Raw genomic sequence first — 22,412 nt, 5'->3', positions numbered from 1 at the left:
CTTTTTCTCTTCCTTTTTTTTTTTTTTTTTAATGCAGATTATAATTCCTGTTTTCCACCTCACCTAGATTTAAAACTGGAAGATTTTATATTTGTGTTGTTCGGATATTAGACACGAGATGGCAGCACTGAATGTAAAAAATGAAATCTCACGAGCAGCACTCACGAGGTGCACTCCAAGCTTTCGCAATCATGGACAAGATTTTGAACTTTGAAATTTACTGCATTCTCCGTGAAATATTAGATATTTAGAGTTCTTTTTTTTATATTTTAAATAAACCACAATAATCATTGCAGCTCCTCGTATTTTCATTCTTAAATTTTATTTTCCTAATTTTTTATTCTAAAATTTGAATATTTTAACTTTTTATAAGTATATAACTTTTAATATGCGAAAATCTGTAAAACAATTCAATCATTGCACTTGAGTTTTAGTTAAAAATTCATGCACTAGATTTCCACATTCAAAGTACATTTACAGACTTATCGGAGAAAATAAAAATTAGAAAAAGAGATTAAAAATTTTCGTTCGATAATTATAATCAGTGATTATAATTATGGTAGAATCGCCGTCTGCGGGTGGAAGTTCTTGAGTTCGAGTCTCGTCGATGGCATGAGGAATTTTTATGGGGCTTTATTACAACTTGGTTGAGTTAGTCGGTCTCAGAGGAGGGTGGCATGGTTTTCCGTCCAGATAAAAGAAAATCACATAACACATGGAATTTACAAACAATATATAGAGTACAATTATGGCCTTAGTCGCTGATGATCCTAAAACTGTACTACTAGAAAATCAGAAAATTACGCGAAACCGGCGTGGTTTCGCGTAAAGGAAATTCTGAATATGTTGTATAAAATTCTGACCAAAATTTATTTAATCTTGTTTTTTTTTACCAAATATATTTGTGGACAAATTCAAGCAAATATGAGAGAGGACACTATGGAAGATGTTGAGGCTCACTTGATTAGATTTTGCTGTAGTGTGGCAATTTTTGTTTATTTCTAATTGTATTAGCAGTTGTACTTAGTAAATAGTGCTCGGAAATAGCAGTTATATAACGCGAAATACCCGTGGTATCAGAATTTATATGATTCCAGCATTTATATAATACTCGAGATTATTAATTTCTACTTCTTTTTCATTCATTTTATTTCATTTGGTTTTAAGTAAGCTCATGACTGCCTAAGAGTTCGATTACGAGGTGGAGCTGAAATCCTGGGAGGAAAAGCTCTCGCTACCAGGCTTAAAGGAACATCGTGGGCTTTCCACCGCTCAAGAAACTATAGCTTGTGTATATATGTATCAAAACACATGAATGATCACTCGCCCTTCAGTTCAAAGAGAGAAAAAAGTTGGGTGTTGAAATCCATCTAGAATGCCATCTGTTTTGGTAATACATGAGTAAACTCTTCCCATTTACCATCCATAATTCTGAGGAATGCAATAGATTCATTCAAAGATGAAAGGAAGCTAAAGTTCGGAGATCTCTTGGTTGAAACTCTTAGTCAGAAAGGTGCTGTCATATTCCTGAAACTCTTGTTCTTTGGTGTAGGAAACTTACAAGTTACTCCTCACACCACTCTAATTAGATTTAAAGAAATCATTGCTGAATGGGATGCCAAACATTTTCTTATCAAAAAAGATGGAATTATAGTAATCACTCGAAGCATTATTTTCCCATTTAACAGATCAGCTCTCCCAAGCTCGGTAAAAGCCGAGTATTGTAGTTATCGAGTACGTCCATATATTCTAAATCCGCTAATATACTAAAAAGCAAAATACTACACATGCTACAGACTCCAGAGAGCATGATCTGTTCGCTTAAGTTGTGTACCGCTGAACATAATCGAACTGAATGCCAACAGAGCTCATGAAATGTCCAAGCTGCATGAAAATCATCTAGCCTACTATAAATTCCCCGGAAATTCGGGGTTTTCGTCCAGCAAAGCAGACAAATCTACCAGAGAACACACTAAATTTACAGACACAATACACATGGGTAGTTGAAGTGATTTTCTAGGTGACCCTAATATAACATAATAGCCTACTCAAAATCTTGTGAACGCTGGTAGATTAAGAATTGAAATCCATAAATATAAAGTGGAGAACAAAATTACCTACTTGGAAGCAAAAGTCGCATTACTTCGACCATTTCTAAGCATTTTTACGCCATAATCATTCCTTCAGAAAAAGAAAACTGTTGTAACTCAGCCAGTCATTTCCATTTGACCCGATATCTCATTCTCTGACTGATTATGACACTCTTCTCGAAACAAAAGCAGCGTATGAATCATGCAAATGAAGAGCAAACTTGTAACATCTCACCAATCTCTGAAGCAAGCGGGTCTTCATAAAACGTGAAACTTAAGCCAAAAAATAAAATAAAATAAAAACAATAAAACCACCTCTACTGATCTGAAAGGATCTGAACAACTAATTTCTTTATGTCTGAGGAACCAGTTCTCGAGACACATACAGAAATTGAAATCTCGCAAAATACAGTTCATCTTTAATGAATCGGTCTTAACGTATCAACAAAATCTGGGAATTCCTAGACAACTACATATTTCTTTGCCCAAAATGTATGGAATTTATACATTTTTAAAAGTGCTTTAAAGTTAAATCAAATTTCACAATATTTTCTTTAAAATTTCTAATATACTATAATTAAAAACAATTAAAGTACTGTGCTATTTTATAAACATTTATAAATTATACAATTACGTGTGCCTCTCATTCCACAGAAACAATGATAAGGATTTTTAAATGAACACAAGGTTGAAAATCAAGGGCACATTATATTATTACAATCCGTTTATCATTTAGGGAAATTAAATTTCATGCTATAAAAAGCATATAGCAATTTCACAGCTTATGTAAACAGAATGAAACCAAAATTGCCAAAAACGGCACCAACATACATCATTTATCGGGAATCACTTGACAATTAGTTGCCTTACACTTAAACCTGGAACGAATAACACTGCGCCTTAAAGGAAAACATACTTATTCTCGGTATAGCGCCATCACCAAATGACGCAATTTGATTTTAGGATATATGGTAACTCCTAAAGTTCTTTGTTTTCTCCACAACTTGGTAGAAGCAAAGGAGAGGCAGACAAGAGAAGTAAAGCTTCTGAAAGAGAACAGCGACTCACACAGGAACGTCGAGACGGGAAGGGGTGGGTCAGCTTCCCCGGGCCTGGACATCGTGTAGGGGAGCCAGATCTTGGATAAAATGTAGAAAAGAGGAAATGAAAAAAGAAAGGCGATCCTGGTGAGGCACGCTACTTGTCCAGAGCACTCGTGACCTTATTTTTAGGACATCGAAAATATATGCACTGGGACCTCAGGCTACATTAATCTGACATTGCTCATGCGTCTCAGTTCTATAATTTTTGCTTGGATTTTCTAATTTGAAAATACAGTAGTGTAATGTCAAGTTTCAGTGTCTTTATTTTGTCTTCACTGCTAGACAAAGAATGGTTTCTCTTAGGCAAGCAAAAGGGGTACCATCTGAATAATTGGTGCCTTGACAACGTGGTTGATAGGAATTACACTAAATCCAGAACATATGCGATAAGATATGCTGAGAAAAGTATGTTTTATCATTTGGCATTGGCGATTAGTGGCAAGTGGTCCTCGACACTTATTTAAAGAATCTGGAATGATCAATTGTGACGACGCACTAGAAACATTACATCTAAATGTGGGAGCCACAAGTCAAAGGAACGAACAACTCTGTTGAGTCATATTATAGTGAAAGTAACTCATACTAGGAGACTCCGTCGTCGAATATGTGGACCATAGAACTTGGTAACCTTATAGATACCTAAAAGATACCTTATATGGGATATGACTGAAGTTTATGAGGCTCTGAGTAGGAAAAGTAAAATAAATGAAGGCTGAATTTTCACTTAATATTGACGTTTGTACAAGGCAGGCATAAATTCAAACTAAGAGGGAAGAGGTACAGAGTGCATTGTAAAAAGTTTTGCTTTAACCAGAAGTACTTAATTATTCCAACAAATTGCTTCTTTACAGAAGTAGTACTTCTCCGCAGTTGAGGCCGAAGCCTTGGAAAAATTCAAAGGAGAGCTTTGATCAGTATGTGCGGTACGAGGGAGAAACAGGAACTGTATCTCCTTCATTCCTTTAATAATATAATTAATCGATTAATGAAAATATAATATTAAATTATAATTATGTTCTAATATGAATTTTATTAAATCACTATTTAATAATTGAAAACATTTAATTAAATTTAATTAGTTATTAAATAATAAGTTAGTAAATTTTGCATGGATAGCATTCAGGAAATATGGTAACATACTGAGGAGCAATATCCCAATTTGCCTGAAACGTAAAATAATGGACCAATGTATATTCCACACCATGACTTATGGAAGTGAAACTTGGGCACTCACCAAAAGAATGGAAGAGAAGCTGAGAACTACACAGCGAAGAATGGAACGAATTATATCGGGAATCAGACTGTTAGATAAGAAGAGAAACACATGGAATAGGCAGCAAACTCAAGTAAAGGACATTCTTATCAAAACTAAAGAACTAAAATGGTCTTGGGCAGGACACATAGCTCGAAGACATGATGACAGATGGACTAAGAGAATAACAGAATGGTACCCAAGAGGAGCTAGAAGAAAACCTGGAAGATAACAACGGAGATGGACAGATGAAATTCACGAGTTCGGGGGTAGTAAATGGATGGCCATTGCACAAAACAGAAGGAACTGGAAAGTTGCTGGAGAGGCCTTCATCCTGCAGTGGATTGAAAATGGCTGATGATGATGATGAAGATAGTAAAATTGAATGAACTATACAATAGTTCATTCAATTGAATTGTATTTCTGATATTTGGCCATGCGTGCTAAAAGTCCCAGTTTCTGAATTAATTTCAATTTAAAATAAAATGAAGTTTAGAAAAATTATTTATTTAAGTAAACAAGCGAAAAATTTCATTAACCAAATTTTTATTTTTTTTCTTTTTAATTTTTGACAAAAATCGCGAAACAAATGCAGCAGCAATTTTTGTTTTGCATTTTCCAATTGTGGTTTCCTATGCGATACGCATTTCTTCAAATACTTTTGTCTCAATTTTACTTTTGTCATTAGTTCTTGACATTAACATTCAAAAATTTACTATCAGTGATAGGGTCAGACACAATAGTAATAATAGGCACCTCCAAATGCAGTAAAAGCTATCATGAGTATATTTTTATGTTATTTAAAAAAAGTAACAAAAATTAATAAGATAGCAATAAAAATTACAAATGATGTACTAAAATACTCATATTTTACTTATTATAAATAAAACAATTAAATAAATAAAATTATACATAATAATAACCATAAATTTTTACATCCTTATTCCCTGAACAGAAAGATTTATCTGGAGCACTAGGGCTACCACACTTCTGATGTTTGTCTTCTGGAAAATCAGGTTTTTCTTCTAGTAAACAGCGAACTGATTGAAGAATACACGCAATTGCAGAAATAATATACAGATGCCACCTACATAACGGTAATAAAATGTATATAAATTCGTGTCTTTCAAGTCATAAGCACATATCTTGAATTTAGGCATAGAATGACATACGAGTCGATTTTAAAAAGGAGATTTCACTTATATTCATTTAATATTGAGTTTCTTTTTTTTTTTCAGTGTATGAATTACGTTAATGCCACCATCCAAATCCCTTGATCTCCTTACCATTGCCTGAAACCGACTAACTCGGCTACGTTGTGAAAAAGGCCCATAAAAATTCCTCACGTTGTTGACGGGATTCGAATTTAGGGCTTTTCCACCCGGTGTGGGGCGGACGGCAATTCTACCAACTGTGCTAATCACGAAGGCTCCATCTCCTTTCATGGCACTCGACCAATTTACACGAGGTACAGTGTACTGTATGTTATGACCAATGGACATAATCAATTTGAAACAGAAGTTTCCAATCGTTACTGGGGGAAGAAGATAAATAATATTGAACGTTGTATCCATATATTTGAACGTTGATGTACAAATCGATAAGGATAAAGGCAAGAATTGATGAAATTATAAAAACTAAACATAATTTATTGCTACAAACCAGCAGACACCGGTATAAAGTATGACTTCCTCTGGCAGTAATGCGAGCCGTTGCGTCTTCTCAATGAGTCAAGATGGCGTTAATGCAATTTTAATGAAAAGGTTAACCATTTCGTTTAAACCGTGTTGAAGAGCTTCTGCAAGAGTTAAATACTCAGAACTGAAGCCATACGTTTTCTGATCAAAATAAATGACAATTTATTGCTCATTCGAAGTATTATTCTCACGTGTAACAACCCAACACTCCCAAGCTCTGTAAAAGCAGGCCATTTAGACTGCCGAATATGTCCTTTTATTCCAAATTCAGTAAGATGATACAAATGCCAAAAACACAGACGCTCCCAAAAATCGTGTCCTGTTTGCTCAAGAAGTGGGTCCACTGAATATAATCAAACCGAATCCCCAGAAGAAATTATAAAATGTCTAAACTCTAAAGGAACTCATTCAGTCTACTGTAAATTTTGTGATATTCCTGAAGAGTAAGAAAAAAGAATCAGAAATTTAAACATCACGTCAATCACTTTCCAACCTTCTTACGCTATACTCCAGAGAAAGAAAACTGTTGCAACTGAAATAAATTGTTTTATTTCACGTTATATCTCAGTCTTTGACCGACAGTCCTCTACATACCAAAACCCCCTGAGAATAATAAATAAATGAATTTTCTGTTTAGTTTATACTTCGGTCAGAGAGCCATGCAAACGCAGAGAAAACTTGCAACGTTGCATATCAATCTCTGAAGTAAGTGCATCTTCATCGAACGCGAAACGTAAACCATTAAAAATCAACCCAACCACAGCTACTGTTCCCCAAAGAATCGCACAAGGAAGTCAGCTCAATTTTCGATTTCAGTTAATCCCTCCTTCGATGGAACTGTTGAGGATTCCGAGGCAATACTGACGATATTTATTATTTAATAAACAGATGCAACCCAGCTAGCATCTGTCTTTAGAAATAGAAACAGAAATAGAAATAAGTTAATTAGAGATGCCCTAATATGAAAAATAATAACATCAACCAATAGAAAAGAGAATAGCAAAAGTCTGGGCATTCCAAAAGTCTTTGTTTCAAAATTCTTTATCACTTTTAAAACCGTCCTCGATAAATGTTGCCTAAAGATGAAGCACTTTTAATTAAACTTTATTAGAAGAATGGTGATAGTGTTATCACAGCGCTCAGAACGTATCAGAGACAGAAAAATGTCTCAAGGCTTTTCTTGTTCGAGAAGAATGGTATTAAATATTGTAAGGGCGTTTCGAAAAAGGCTTCCTAACGCCTAAGTTTAGAAGTGATCATCCGTCAGCATCTCAAGAAATGATTCCAAGACTTGATGAAGTGCAACAACAGTTCTTTCACATTTGAAAGATGCCGTCCGTCGTGAGGTAATGAACATTCCATTAGACATTTGAAGGCAGCTGTGGAGAGAACAATACCCCATCAAGAACTGACTCATTTTAAAATGCTCCTTGATTGCTTATTAGAAAATAATGGCGAATGCGTGGAGAATTGATCGTCAATAAATATTTGAGAAATTTACCTGTGTAGTCACTTTTGGGGGCCGCTTGATGGTCAAATTTCAACTAATTTTTTATAGTATTAAAAACTGTCAATATATTCATTAATTTTTAAAAGTAGGAAAAGATTTATAATATCCATGATTAAAACAGAAAAAAATTGCGAAAATATTTCTGACACTCTTTGGAATGGAAAACTAATTATTATTATTATTAGACATATGGTGCAAGGAAGCCTGAGGCTTATGCTGCACCAGCCAAAAAAAAAAAAAAAAATTCCGAGTTACCCAGAGAGAGAGAGAGAAGTAGAAAGGAATCATCAAGAAAGAGAAGAATGATGATATACAGCTCAGGGCCCTGGGTGTGCCAAGCCCATACTCACCAGATGTAAGTCACTGGGGTCAGATCTCGGAATTTGTGGATAAGTAAATCCAAAAGTGAAAGGAACTCCCAAATGTAGACAATAATATTCTTCTTGAATTAAGAAAACTTCATTTGATCTTCTACAAACATTTGATTAAAAGATTCACGAGATAAAATTTTAATGTATTCTGTCACAAAATAGGCTGACTGGAAAAACTTTGGAACTGTGCATCTGTACTTCGATAAAAATCACCAAATATCAAAGGAATGTACTGATTCTATTCAATAAAGGACAGTATCAAGGAATTCTTCAATAATATTCTTATGTAGGTCTCTTACTTAATAAAAATTGGCAGCACATCTCATGAAGGGGAGGGAGAGGCAGGAAAAATTAATAGACAGAAAGGATAACTTGAGACAAGAAGATTATCGAGAGTCGATAGAAAGACAGACGGAAAGCATGCGAAATCGCTTCACTCCATCATCGTGTTGACTTTCTTTTGCTAACAGACATACACGAGATGTTAGCTCGCGTGTTTTTGTTCGTAGTTCCAGTTGATGGATTGAAAATTTGTAGAGTTTGACTTTCATTTTGTTTCTTTAATTTTTTTTTTTTTTTTTCATCCGTGAACTTTTGCCTATTTTTTTCTTTCCGTCATTGAACTAAATTATCCGGCATTTAATGGACTTATCTTCTCCTATGACTGATGGTGTCTGCCACTGATTGATTAGCTTTCTGCTCAACTGACTTTCGGACTGACCACTCGACAGATCGCCCGACTTGCTTTTCATCGTTTCTCACCCACACAAAGAATAAGTAAGCGATTCTCTTTACTCCACCCATCGCCAGTTCCACAGCATCACAGAAGGAGTGTGTGTGAGTGAGAGAGAGAGCGAGAGCTATCTGAATTATTTAAGCGGGTTTTTAAGAAGTATAATCAATAGCTGGAGGCATTCGGGAAAAAAGATTATGGAAAATTACTCCAAGGATAAGACAAAATATAGTATATTGTCTGTTACTGAATATTATAGATTGTTGTAAATGGTACTGGCTGCTTTGTATAATGGTTAATACAATAATTCTATTATTTTTGGAAATTTTTTTATTAAATGCAACAACATAGAAATGGTTAACCAAAGCATCCCTGAATATATCTGTACATTTACTTTTCCACATAATTCCATTAAATTGCACATATTTTCTATCATTTTTCACATATTTACTATGTCCCCGTACATGTATGTCTGTGAATTGCAGATACCCTGTAGTCGAGTTGCCTGTTTTCTGGATGAAAAACCCAAGTTTCCCGGAGAAAATTCTTGCCTGAGACCGAATAATTCATCAACGTTCTGTAAAAAGGTGTCTAAAGGTTCCTCACGTCATTGACAGGATTCGAACTTAGGCCTTTTGCACACCCGGTGTGGGGTGGATGGTGATTATATCGATTATGCTACCCGAGAGGGCCATCAATAATCTAAAATCATAATCATCAGGTGAAGGGGGTGGTCACACATATTTTTATCAGATAAATCCGAGTTCGGAGGAGATTTGAGAATACATTTTTAGGATGTGTCTTATAAAAAGTAACCCTTAAATATCAAAATCATAGTAAGACTGTAACCATAAACTTTATACTGATTTTGACTGGTTTTCGAGTTAACGTCAATACAATTGTGCTATAAATGTATTTTGTTCTGTTTTTCTCTTGAAAATTCAACAAAAATATAGCACGAAAGGTTGTTGTGTGAAATCTCGTAAATCAAAATTAAGCGAATTAACCGCTCGTACACAATCTTCAGATATGCTTTCTACACAGCTTTACATCCAGATCTACACTGGTGTGCAAAACTTAAGGACCAACACTATTTCTAAAGGTTAAAACCACAAAATCTTTACTTAAGGTACACTTTATTGATGAGAGTAGATTCAGTCTCAGCAGCGATTCTGGACATCAGCTAATCGGGCTAGAGGTTGGCACACGGTATCACTCCGCAAACATCACTGAAAAGGATCGATATGGTGGTCGAGGTGTTCTCGTCTGGGGAGGCGTTATCTTGGATGGATGTACACAACTCCAGATACTGGACGGTGGTACTGTAACCGGTGCACGCTACTGTACTGAGGTAATCCTTTCCCATGTGCATCTGTTCAGAGGTGCCATTGCCCGAGTTCGTGTTTATGGATGATAACGCCACACCCCATCACACTGTAGCTGTTAATGCTTTTGGAAAGTGAGAACATTGTTCGTATGGATTGGCCTGCCCATTCCATTGATCTAAATCCCATCGAACACATATGGGACGCTCTTGGGAGACGCCTAGCGGCACGTCCATACCCAACAGAAAATGTTCATCAGCTGAAGATGGCGCTGACAGAGTAATGGACGATGTTACAGCAAGAACTTATCAACAACATTGTTCTAAGTATGGACAGGCGATGCAAAGCCTGCATCGACGTTAGGAGTGGCCATATCTTCTACCGAGGACCACCTCTTCCCTTTGTTCCATCTTTGGCAGTGATGCATCTGTATCATGGCAGTCAGTACTATGTTGCCATTTTTGAATAAAGTCCCTCTGTACCGTTTTGTTTCAGTTGTTGTGTCGGTGTTGTTTCCTTCATCATTTCTGCACCTCACGAGGTTCCTTTGGTATGCTTTTCCCATATCCAGGCCACTCCTATGAGAAGCTACAGGTGAAAACCCGACTGGTCCTTAAATTTTGCACACCAGTGTGTTATATCAGTTGGAGCAAACTGGGATTACAGGTAAGATACTTCTTTGGATCACGGGTTGTCTAAAAGATAGGAGGCAGAGGTAGACATAAGTGGATAGTCTTCAAAGTGAAGTCCCTCAGAGATCGATGCTGGGCCCCACTCCTGTTTGTAATCTTTCTTAATGACATTGAAGGGAGTGCCGAAAGGAAGCTCTCAAGGTCTGCTGATGATTGATGGGTAAAACAAAGCCATATCCTGTTGCTTTGAAATGGCTTGGATCAGAAGCAGATTTCGTATAACAACTGAAATGTAATGCTTCTGAATATAAGGTACGTACCGGTGGGACAGAAACCTAGGCTTTACTTGCAAACTAGGTGGGGCGGAATTAAAGGTGGTTCAGGATGAAGAAGACTAGGAGTTATCATTAGGAATGCCGACGTAAGTAAGGCAGACATAAATTATCTGTTTATGTTCCAGGTCGGCCACATAGAGTTAGCGGTTGCTCACAAGTTAGAGGGAATACAAGAACATCGCCGCATTTAGCAGTTACTTGAGCTATAACCATAGTATTCTCAAACTGTACCTTCGCGTTTGACCACTTGGCTACGGTGGCTATTATAAAAAAAAAGATAAATCTAGGCCTTTTCAACAGGATTTGAAAAAACTGAAATTTTAACTACTGTGCTCAGCCAACCTGAAGTAGTTGGGATGGTAGTTCAGTAGTGCACTCCTTAGAGTTTACCGTGGTTGGAGCCCAAGTGGTTATTAAATATGGTTAATATTTGTACTTTCAAAATGATTACTTGTAAACACTTCTGAATGGGCCGGACTGGAGTACTCGAGCCGGAGTAGAAATAGAATTTTTTTATTTTTAAATATTCGAATTACAGACATTTAACTCAACTAGCAAGAATAATGTCTGTACAGTAGAATTTTTTTGACAGTATTCGAGAATTAAAAAGAATATGGTGGTAAGATGAATGATCGAAGGTAGAATTTCTTGGGCCTGAATAATTGTCTCTTTGGATCTGTTTCAAGGAACAGATTTTTATCTCTTTTTGTAATTTATTAAAAATAACATGAAAGAAAACAAAGAAAAAAAAACAATAACTTAATACATCCAAGCAAAGAATGAATTAAGTCCTTCAATAACCATTAGTGATTTTTAACAGCTCAGACGATTTACGTTCGAGAGTAAATGGCTGCCTCATTGTCTGACCTATTTTTTTTTTAAATCTCGTTGAAAGCGAGAACTGTTATTTACAGTTGTTTGCATAATTAATTCTGATGAAGTAATTATGTTTCTAAAATGATTGTTTGCTGCGCACGATTTATCCGAACATTTATGACTGATGAACGGCTTTAAAAAGTTTACAAAAAAAAGGGCAAATGCATGATAATAAAAAAAAAAAGAGCATTACGCTGTCAGACTTTCTTTTTTTGCTTCTTAAGAATGGATGAGGTTATTATCTTATCATTAATAGAGATAGTGTCAATAGCCCTTCCAACCGCTGTCGTACAAGATACGTTCTATTTTTTTTATTTTTTCCACTTTATTTTTTGGTGCCAAACCAAACAAGCTGGTAATTATTAAGATTTGGGTGTGGACAAATTACTAGTAGAATGAAACTTAATGTGAAAAATGTAACCACTTTGGATAAAGTTATTTAAGAAATCGCATATAAAGAATTTTGAGATGAAAGTTGGGGATATTGAAATCGGAGTTTCTTAACCCTACCCAAATTCTCTGATCGAATAGGAACCTGCTTAGTTATGGCCTTTTATTATTATTAATTAAAAAAATTTTTTTCACTGAACCATCGGAACGCTAGAGTTGACTTTATGAACTAAATCGAAGAGTACACACATTACAAAAAAGCCCGATTTTTTTGTAAAGTGTGTACATGTTAACTGAGCGCTGATATATCGACTGCCCTAATAGCAGTTGCAATCAAATTGTAAACTCAAATTACCAGAATGTAAGCAGAAACTTATTTTTTAAATTCTAATACGGATTAATCAGCTTATGTTTTGTTTTTTATCCACTTATTATTAGCTATATTAACTGTTTATTAACCACAAAAAGAAGTTCAATGGTGTAAGGTCCGGTGAACAAGCTGGCTGCAGAACTGGACCTGTGAGCCAATCGTTGCTCATTGTGTTTCGGAATGAACTGGACTTTTTTTTAAACGTTTAATTAGCTCCCACACACAGGCAAGTCATGCACCGTATACCTAGACCTGTCATTCACTGACGTTGATTATTGCTTACTTTGTTCTCTCCACCTAGCTGCTTGTAAAGGGAAGGTCAACAGACCGCCCCTAAACTACTTCGCGTTGAGTACTCTATTAAATATAACTAATGCACCCTTAGTCGACTCGCTTTAATTAACTGGGATTAAAACTGGAACTGGAGTTTTATGTGCGCAACCATCCGGTGCAAACGCAATCAGTCCCCCTCTCCCCGTCCCTTAACTTAACAAGCCGTAACGCCGTTCCTGACCACAACTTGTAGCACCCTGCATTAATGCCAAAGAGATTGGCGTGCTTTTATAATTATCTTGGTGACATTGCTTGTGAAATTAAGCATGAAACCTGCGAATAAAACATTCTTAATATATTTTTTATGTAAATAAAAGCATGCGCATGCACTGTCGTGTATATTAATATAAGCTTTAAAAAATGTGCATAAGTAAATTTGCTTTTATTAACTTTGAAATTTAGCTGCTAAGTTTGAGAAATAAGCTTAAATTTCATTTTTAAAATCTTTTTATGTAAATTATTATAAAAAATTAATTGTAATAACTATTACAACAACAATTATTATAAACATACACACAACTTTTTGTTCCTAAGATACCGAAAATACAGATGACTTTCCATCGGGCACCATCAGCAAGCACTTGACCACTCTGATCAGAAGTCCCCTAAATGTAAAGAATATGAATTCATTAGTAATCATTGGAGGAACTCGTTGTGAAGTCGAACTCTATAAGTGAATGATGCTTTTTATAATAATAATTATGATAATAATAATAACTAGCGCTGAACCACCACCCTCAACAACAGCAAGTATGGATATACTCTAAAAGAAGGGAGGAACAACCTGTACATCTCTCACTTGATGTACATGGATGACATCAAACTGTATGCCGCAACGGAGAATCACTCCAACAGCTACTCCGGAACACCGAAGAGTTTAGCACTGATATCAGGATACAATTTGGCCTAGACAAATGCAAGACCTATGGATTGCATCAAGGACATCCACTCGGACGAAACTACCAGCTGAAGACCGGTGAAGAGATTGAAGCCATGACAGAGGACGAGACATACAAATATCTAGGGATGATGCAGTCCCAACAGTTAGAACACAAGGAGATCAAGGCTTGTCTGAATGAGAAATACCATCAGAGACTGAGAAGCCTGCTAAAATCAAAGCTGAATGGCGGGAACATGGTTATAGCCATAAACACTTACGCAGTCCCAGTACTAGCGTACTCCTGGATCAAATATTGGGCCAACACCGAGCTGGAGGAGATTATGAGATCTACCAGGATAATGATGATCAAACGCCGCCAGCGCCACACGAAGTCAGTCATTGAGATACTGACCATAGCTCTTAGAGAAGGAGGGAGGGGATTGACTGACCCCATCTGCGAGATTACTTTCAGGAAAACACAGCACCAATTTACCAAACCATAAGAAAGATAGACAAACGGTACAGAACGCTCAAACTCAACAAAGGGACCACACTAAAACAGACAGAAGAAACAAAGACAGAAAGATGAGCGAAGAAGACACTCAATGGCAGAAATTACAATGACCTCCATCACGACTACATAGATAAGGTGGCTTACAACGCTTGGCTCACGAAAGGAAGGCTCTTACCCGAGACCGAAGGATTCATGTTCGACATCCACGACCAGACAATCAGCACCAGGAACTACAGGAAATACATCGCCAATGACCCAGCAGATGACACGTCGGCGATGCCACCTGGCCCCAGAAACAATCCAACACATCATCGCAGAATGCAGGGTGATCCAGGGTGATCACCCAGGAGGAGTACGTTAACAGACATGACCAGATGACCTCTAAATTTGCCTGACTCTAGCCCAATTGGACAGAAGCGAGGCGTATGGACACACAACTGTCATCTATTTAAACATTTTCATGAAAAGTCTTTCAGGCAGCATGGCTGCAGATTCCTACGGACTTCAGACATCTAGTTGAGTCAATGCCTAGGCGAATGGCGGCTGTTATTCTTGCAAACAGTAGCCTAACATGGTATTATTTAAGTGGTCATAATTCAATTATCACTGAGTGTCTATGTAAAGCGCCTATTGAATTCACCATGTCCGTCCATCCGTCTCCGTGTAATAACTCAACTCACAGTGGACGAATTTTCATGAAATTTTATATTTGTCTCTTTTATAACGATTTGTAGAGCCTGTCCAAATTTAATTAAAACCAGATCCAACAGAAATTCGGAAATTATTTATTTTTTCTTATATCTATCACAAGCTATCCATATATCATATATTGTAGCTGAAGCACTGCATATTATGTTTGTTGTCGCGCGATTAACTTGTTATTTATTAAAATAAGGTCACCCTAAGCTATTCTGAACTTGTACAATAATGTTCTCTAGCTCTTTTAGCAAAGGACTTGTGTCAGTCTTTTTGGATTTTTAAACCAAAAATTGTCTGAAATTTGAAATTATATATTAAATATTCATATACGGGTACTTACATTTTTACTTATTTGTTTTTAAATGCGTGCATGTTACTGGCAAGAGTTGCAGTGGGATGGGCAGAAGAATGTCGAGATGTTCGAGACTAGAACTAGTTCATTAAGTTGCCGTCACCCCGATATCCATAACACGGCAGCCATGCCCCGATACTGCATACCACCCATCAACCAGAGCCTGGGAGTTGAATAAGGTAGCAGGTTTTCCCATTAACTTCCTAGATCCCTGCTTAATCCGCAAAGTTTATTGATGCAATAAACGCTGCTTATCTGATCTTGCGTCTCGCCATGCTTACAAAGACAGAAAAAAAAACTTTTTTTTTTTTTTTTTCTCTTTTTAAGTGTGTTGGCGGCAGCGTTTCCGTACGCTACGCAGTTTGCCGTAGCCGGTTTTATTGAAAGGTCGATATCGGTCCGCTACCTGATTGCCTCTGCTTCGTCTAAAAGTTATAACTCTCTCTCCAGAACGGGACATTTTTATGTCTTCATGTAGGGTGGCCCCAAGACTCGGCCGTTCCTTGAGTCGAATGTTAAACACTTCATTTCGCCGCTACCGCTTCGTATTTTTCTCTCGCCGTCCTTTTCTCCACCCTGTTTTACACATAATTGTGTGTATTGGCGAAGGACATGCACTTTTAAAACCCCCTAATAGTAAGCATGCGGTAGGTATTTCCGATGCTTATCGGGGGACAAATGAATGAAAAAAAGAAAAATCATAGGTTGGAACATTTTTCGGCCTTACATCTCAATCGGTGGGTACGGTGTACGCATGCGCAGTGATATGGTATTTAACCGAAAGTGAAAAGCGAAACAGAACGACCACACGCAATTCAGCTATCTGTATTTACGATCTATGATCAAAGAACATCTGTTTTTAGGGGTTGTCCGCCCCACCCCCAGTTGAAAATTCTAATTGTTGATCAAAAGCTGCATAAGCATAACTTTCTAAAGATCGTGGTTTAAGTGATGCTCCAGATTTTTTTATCCCGGTTTTGGAGTCCTTTTCTTGAAGGTCCTGTAAAAATGAGCGTGTGGATTCTGTAACCTCATCATCGAAACAAAATTTTCTTCCACACAAGTAGGAGAAAATCAGGTGGACTGCATCCATCGTGACGGCTGATCTGTGGACAGGTACATTATCCTGGTGTATCAAAACACCTTAATCAGTAAACAAACCGAAGTAATTCGGTTGGTTTACTGATTAAGCCGAATGATGCAAGGAAGAGAACTTTTTCTGCATCAGCCATTGATACCATTAACATTAGCCGCTTCCCCTCTTTAGGAGGCAGCTTATTCCAATGTTCGACAACAATCCTCTGCCTGTAGGTGAACTTCACCAGATCCAACCTTCCGTTATTCCCTGAAATTTTATATTTGTGTCTCCTGGTTCGTGTTTCACCCACAAGGGAGAATAGCCCTCGTGGGTAACACAGTTGGTAGAATCGCTGTCCTCCCCACACCAGGTGGAAAAAAACTCGAGTCCTGTCGATGACGTGAGGAATTTTTATGGGTCTTTTTCACAACGTGGCTTTTTCTTATCCTGGAACTTGAGTGTTTCATCCAGTAAACAGAAAATCGACTACAGAAAACACGCAATTTACAGACACTATAAACGGAGCAATATGGTCTTAGTCGCTGATCCTCCTAAAACCGTACTACAACAACAAGGGGAAAAAATCTTCATAATTCATTTTACTCAATCCATCGTACATCTCAATCAGATCTCCCCTTAGATGTCTGGTTGTCAAACTTTGCAGTCCACACCTTCTAAGACGTTGTTCATTGTGCACATCGCTTCGCACTCACTACTAATCTGGTAACCCCTCTATGAACCCTCTTCAGACTTTCTATGTGTTTTTTAGATGCGGTCGCCAACTTCAATACTACAATACAATATCAAGTACAGTATACAATATACTTGAATACAATACAAGATGTGTAGGATCTTGGATTCTTTAACAATAATTATAAAGTGATGAATAGGTGTATGGATGAGACCAAGGCGCAAAGCTCCCAATGGAAAACAGCTTTGTCATCAAGTTCCAAAAAAGGCGCTGCCGTCAAAATCATACGAGAAGGTCATGTTGATTACACATTTTGAAAAGGAGGGATGGTGTTCAAAATTCGTTCTGAGAGGTGTTACGCCTACTATCAAGAAGTTTTAAAGCGATTCAGAGAAGAAATTAAATGACGAAAAATGATTAAATTGTTGGATTTTCACCACGACAATGCGCCAGGTCACACTTCGCCCGCTGTCCGGCTTCGACTGACAAAAACATTCCCGTCGTGCTGCACACAGCTTATTCGCCTGATTTGGCACCATGCGACTTTTTGGCTATTCCACAAACTAAAGCAGGACATGAAAACGATTTGAGTCTATTCTCTTTAATAGACTCAATTGAATAAGATTCAATCAAACACGCTTATTGACTGAACGCATTCAGACTTTCAAAAATGTTTTGATCGGTGACAGCCAAGATGGTATATATTTGTGGTTGTAGAAGGAGAATATACTAAAGAAAATATTAATATGCAACATTCACCGAGCTTTTTGGTTAAAATAGTGGTCAAAATATCACTATAATGAAAATCAGTAGCGCCACCAAAGAAGTGCAGGAGCGCATTTGCAGCTCCCAAGAAATTCATATATTTTACTATTATAAGTTGAAATTATTAGTAAATTCCAAATATTAAAGGTTAAAACGGAAGTTGATTTTTTGTATGCAATGATAATTAAATTAATATAGTAGATATATACACACACAGTCTGGTAAAAAAAAAAAAAAAAAATTCTGCACGCACCTAGTGTGCCTTCGCACAATACAACGCAGGAGAATTTTGGCAACATTTTCCAGAGAAAATAGCGCGTCTTGTAGTCCGAAAAATACGGTACATAGCAAATATATATCCCGATATTCTTCAATGATCGCAAATGGATATGTTGACTGTTTAAATGGAAAGTTAAAACACCATATGTAAATATACAGTGACCCCATTATTTGTTAAATAATATTTCCATAATTTCTTCTTTTTTAAAGAGGTATGTCGTTTATTAAACTGCATCTTAGTTATCAAACCATTTATGGCAGTCGTCATAGGACAGTTTAAATATGTGGTGGGACCGCAGGATGAGTGAAAGGAGAATCGTTTTGATTATCTTTCAAACAGCATATTAGTGTCAAAGAATATGGAGAAAGTGCTACAGTAATACCATCCCCCTATCATCTATTTCTTCTTCAGTAATACAATGAAGGGCGAAATTAGAATCTCCCTTTGATGGTGTGACACTTGCTCGGTAACCTCTGTGACCCACAGAGCAATGCGGACGAAAAAATAAAGGAACTACCACGGAATTGAAGATAGCTGCACGTACTTCTTGTTGGAGAGCAACATAATAAAAAAGAGACAAGATAAAATACTTTTTAAAAGTATTAATAACACCGGGCCATCGCAATACGCAGCATGCTATTTGCTTCACATACGTCAAATGAGTAATATCTATAATAAACTTAATAAGGGATCTTGTTCCTAACAGATAATTTCTGGGTTTGATGATAAAGTAGAGTGCCGAACCTGTTTCAGTGAATACATTTTGAACAGAAACTTTTGTAATATATCATTCATGACAATCACTTCATTGGCAATTTTACGAAAATATCACAAAGGCTTTTTTCACTTTTCTTATTACCAAAAAAAACAAAAAAAACCGGAGCTCATGAACTTATCAGCTGCCAGAGGGTGTTGTTTAATGCATGAGCTATTGACTTTATTTATTATTATTTTTTTGGAGTATTTAAATATCGATAGCCATGACTGCAACTTTGATGGCTGAATTTGTGAGGATTACACGCATGCGCAGGAGCTCCCTGTCGAATTGAAACTCGATTAACAGACAGATATATCAAATAGAAATCAGAATTTTTTGCTAAAGACAATTTAGTTTTTAGAGAATTTGTTGATGGCTATGAATCCCTTGGCACTGAAACTGTTCCAATCTACGAAAATAAATAACTAAAAGCGAGCGAAGTCTGACTGCATTACTTTGAAAAATATTTTGACAAAATCTTAAGCTATCGTTTCCAACCAACCTGTCAAGGGCACTATGTCTTTGCCCAACATAAATCCACCACATCTAATTTAACTAGTTTCGGATACTAAATTCCAACAGAGAGATGGAACCTACGTGGACTTTGCCAATGTCCTCCATAGAACAAGGTATTTTCTATCCATCAAATCGGCACTTAATTTTCGCAAGAGAACTTATGATGACCTTAGGTATTATTTGAATTCCGTTTTCAGCGAGATCAGTTAGTGAATCTAACGAGATCTGGTCCGTATAGTAGCTTAGTAACTTGTCACCAGTTTGGAGAGTTCTGAGTTCGAGTCCAATCCAAGACCGGAGAAATTTCTAAGGCCTTTTCACTCGGGTTTGAGTTAGTCGGTCTCAGCTGGAGAGGCGGGAATTTCGCTGTGGATTATTTTGAGATTTTTAAATCCCCGAAAACATGCCAAACCAAACACCGGGGATTATTGATTAAAGTGATTGTAGAAGCTACCCATCTGCTATACCTTTAAAGCATTATTGCTTCACGATACCAGATTTAGGTAGCCTGGGACCCTGGTGCACTCTGTCCACAAATCTTCTTTACAAAACTAAATCGTTATTGTGTGAATAGTACGTGATTCAAATGAGAAACTACTTCCAGATGATAAAGAATATCTTCAAGTTTTTATTCATCAAACATAAAATGTGCACGTTGCAGCAATAACATACGACATCTGCCTTTCGTAATGAGTTATTGCAAACTGTACGGACCTTTCTTCTTTGGAGAAACTATCGTCATAGGCATCGTGTATCTGGACGTGTTACAGTATTACCTTACGCCACAACAGCAGAATGACAATGATGGCCACCTGATTTTCCAATAAGACGGAACTCAGCCATATCACCACAAAGAAACATGTACATATCTGAATACAGTTTTTTCTAGAAAGTAGATTGGAAGAGGTGTACCGATTTTGTATCTCTCACAATCCTTGACCTGGTTCCTTTAGATTTGGGTCTACGTCAATTCTTTGCAGGACAATTTGGTGAAAGACATTTAGTGGTTACAATAATTCAGTGAGTACGACAATTTGGTGTATCACACAGAGATCAGAAATTAGCAGAACCAAGGAAGTAAATGGTTTAGGAAACAAGAGAAATTTTAATGGCTTAGAAAGAAGGAATGCAGAAATTTAGAAAAAAAAAAAGAAAATAATGTATTTTGTATCCATTTATTTTGTATAAAAGGATTCACGCTCATTCTTCTTATAGGCAGGTTGGAAAGTGAACATTTGCCTATTTCAAAATGACTCTGTCCATATTGTAACACCTTTATTGCCAACTAAGTGTCTTTTGAATTAGTGAAAGACGAGGGGTGTTCCACCTATTCTAGAAAACATAATGGAACTCAAACAACGCATTAGTGAAACAATGGGCCGCACTGACTGGGATATGTTGTGATGAATTGGATTGTCAGTGGAACAACTGCAGAGTCACTAAAGGTTCCTATATGGAATGTCTAATAGTTACCTAATTTAATTGCAGAATACGAGTGTAGAAAAGTTAGATTATGAAGAATCAAAGTAAATCTGAGGTCGACAACATATTCCCCCCCAAGAATTCCCAACACATGTCCTTTAAAAATAAGCGAAAGATGTAGGAAGAAAATATTTTTTCGAGGAATTCCCATGTACGCATATTTACTTGAAGACGCGTCAAGATGGGGGGGATGGAATTTCATATGAGAAATGCATACCCATTCTTTGGGGCATCATCAATACTCCTTAACATGACACGTTGACACCAACTAGCCCTAACTCTATGAGGAAGACATCAGTTTCTATTAATCAAAGAAGCTATGTTCGTTTGTTCTAGTAGGGGGTGGCCAGAGGGGAGAGAAGAAACTGAACGAGAGTGCTAGAGAGAGAGACAGGGGTTCTCGTGTGTGTGGCATTTGCGTATCTTTCAGTCTGTCAAAGAGTAAGCCTCTCATTACAATCGGCTTCCCCGTGGCTACATCGTTTATCACTCGAGGTCCAACAATATACAAAAGGGTTGCCTTCATTTATACACTTTCATCCATGGCCCGGTCAAAGACGCTCCTAGTTTCAGCGACTTCCGCGCACGTCGCTTTCATGTCAACTAGACAGAGGTATTTGTAGTCAACCAGCCATCACACCAATCCCTCCTTTTCTCCCCTGTTTCAATGACCAAACGATAAGTGCTCATCCAGCATTTTATCGTAATCCGCTTGGTGTGCTCCCTGCTGGGCTGCGGCGTACCGGTGACACCGACAAGCAGCCAACAAATAATTATTAATTAGGATCCATTAGTAGTCTCATTAGAGCGTATTGCCAGTGTGGTTGTCAGCGTCCAGATGAGTATGAACTATCGTCCGTTTTAACAACATCGCATACCACGTGAAGGTACCGGAGGGAAATTTTAAACGCTACCCACTACAAATTCGTGACAGAAGAAAAACAAGAAGAAAAAAAAGGTTCCGCCTGAATCCAAGTTCTCGTGCTTTCTACCACCCTAACAGCTTCTCTTCGCAGAAAGAAAGAAAAAAAAAAAAGGTAATGCACCAGAGGTCTTGCACCTGCGTTTCGCTAAAGTTGGGGAGTGAACAAGAGAGGATGACAATGATAGATAATCACAGGCAAAGCGGCAGCCAGTACCATATATCACGTGCGAAGCCTGGCCACTGTGCGAAGCAGTAATTGGGGTGGAACTGGTCGCTTCCCTGATAGCGACTGAAAATGTGGTTCCTACTAAAGAAAGCGCAAGAAAGAAAGAAAAAAAAAAGTACGTGATGTGAAAATGAAGGATCCGACATTGTAAATATTTCTGGTATCACTTTTTTTGGGTTGAATTAAAATTCTAAAGCAACGATTGTATCAGGGCTCAAAGTTACAGTATC

This window comes from Mastigoproctus giganteus, chromosome 9 (genome assembly GCF_048544385.1).
Source record: "Mastigoproctus giganteus isolate SK-2022 chromosome 9, ASM4854438v1, whole genome shotgun sequence".
Taxonomy (NCBI): Eukaryota; Metazoa; Arthropoda; class Arachnida; order Uropygi; family Thelyphonidae; genus Mastigoproctus; species Mastigoproctus giganteus.
This window is presented reverse-complemented; position numbering follows the sequence as displayed.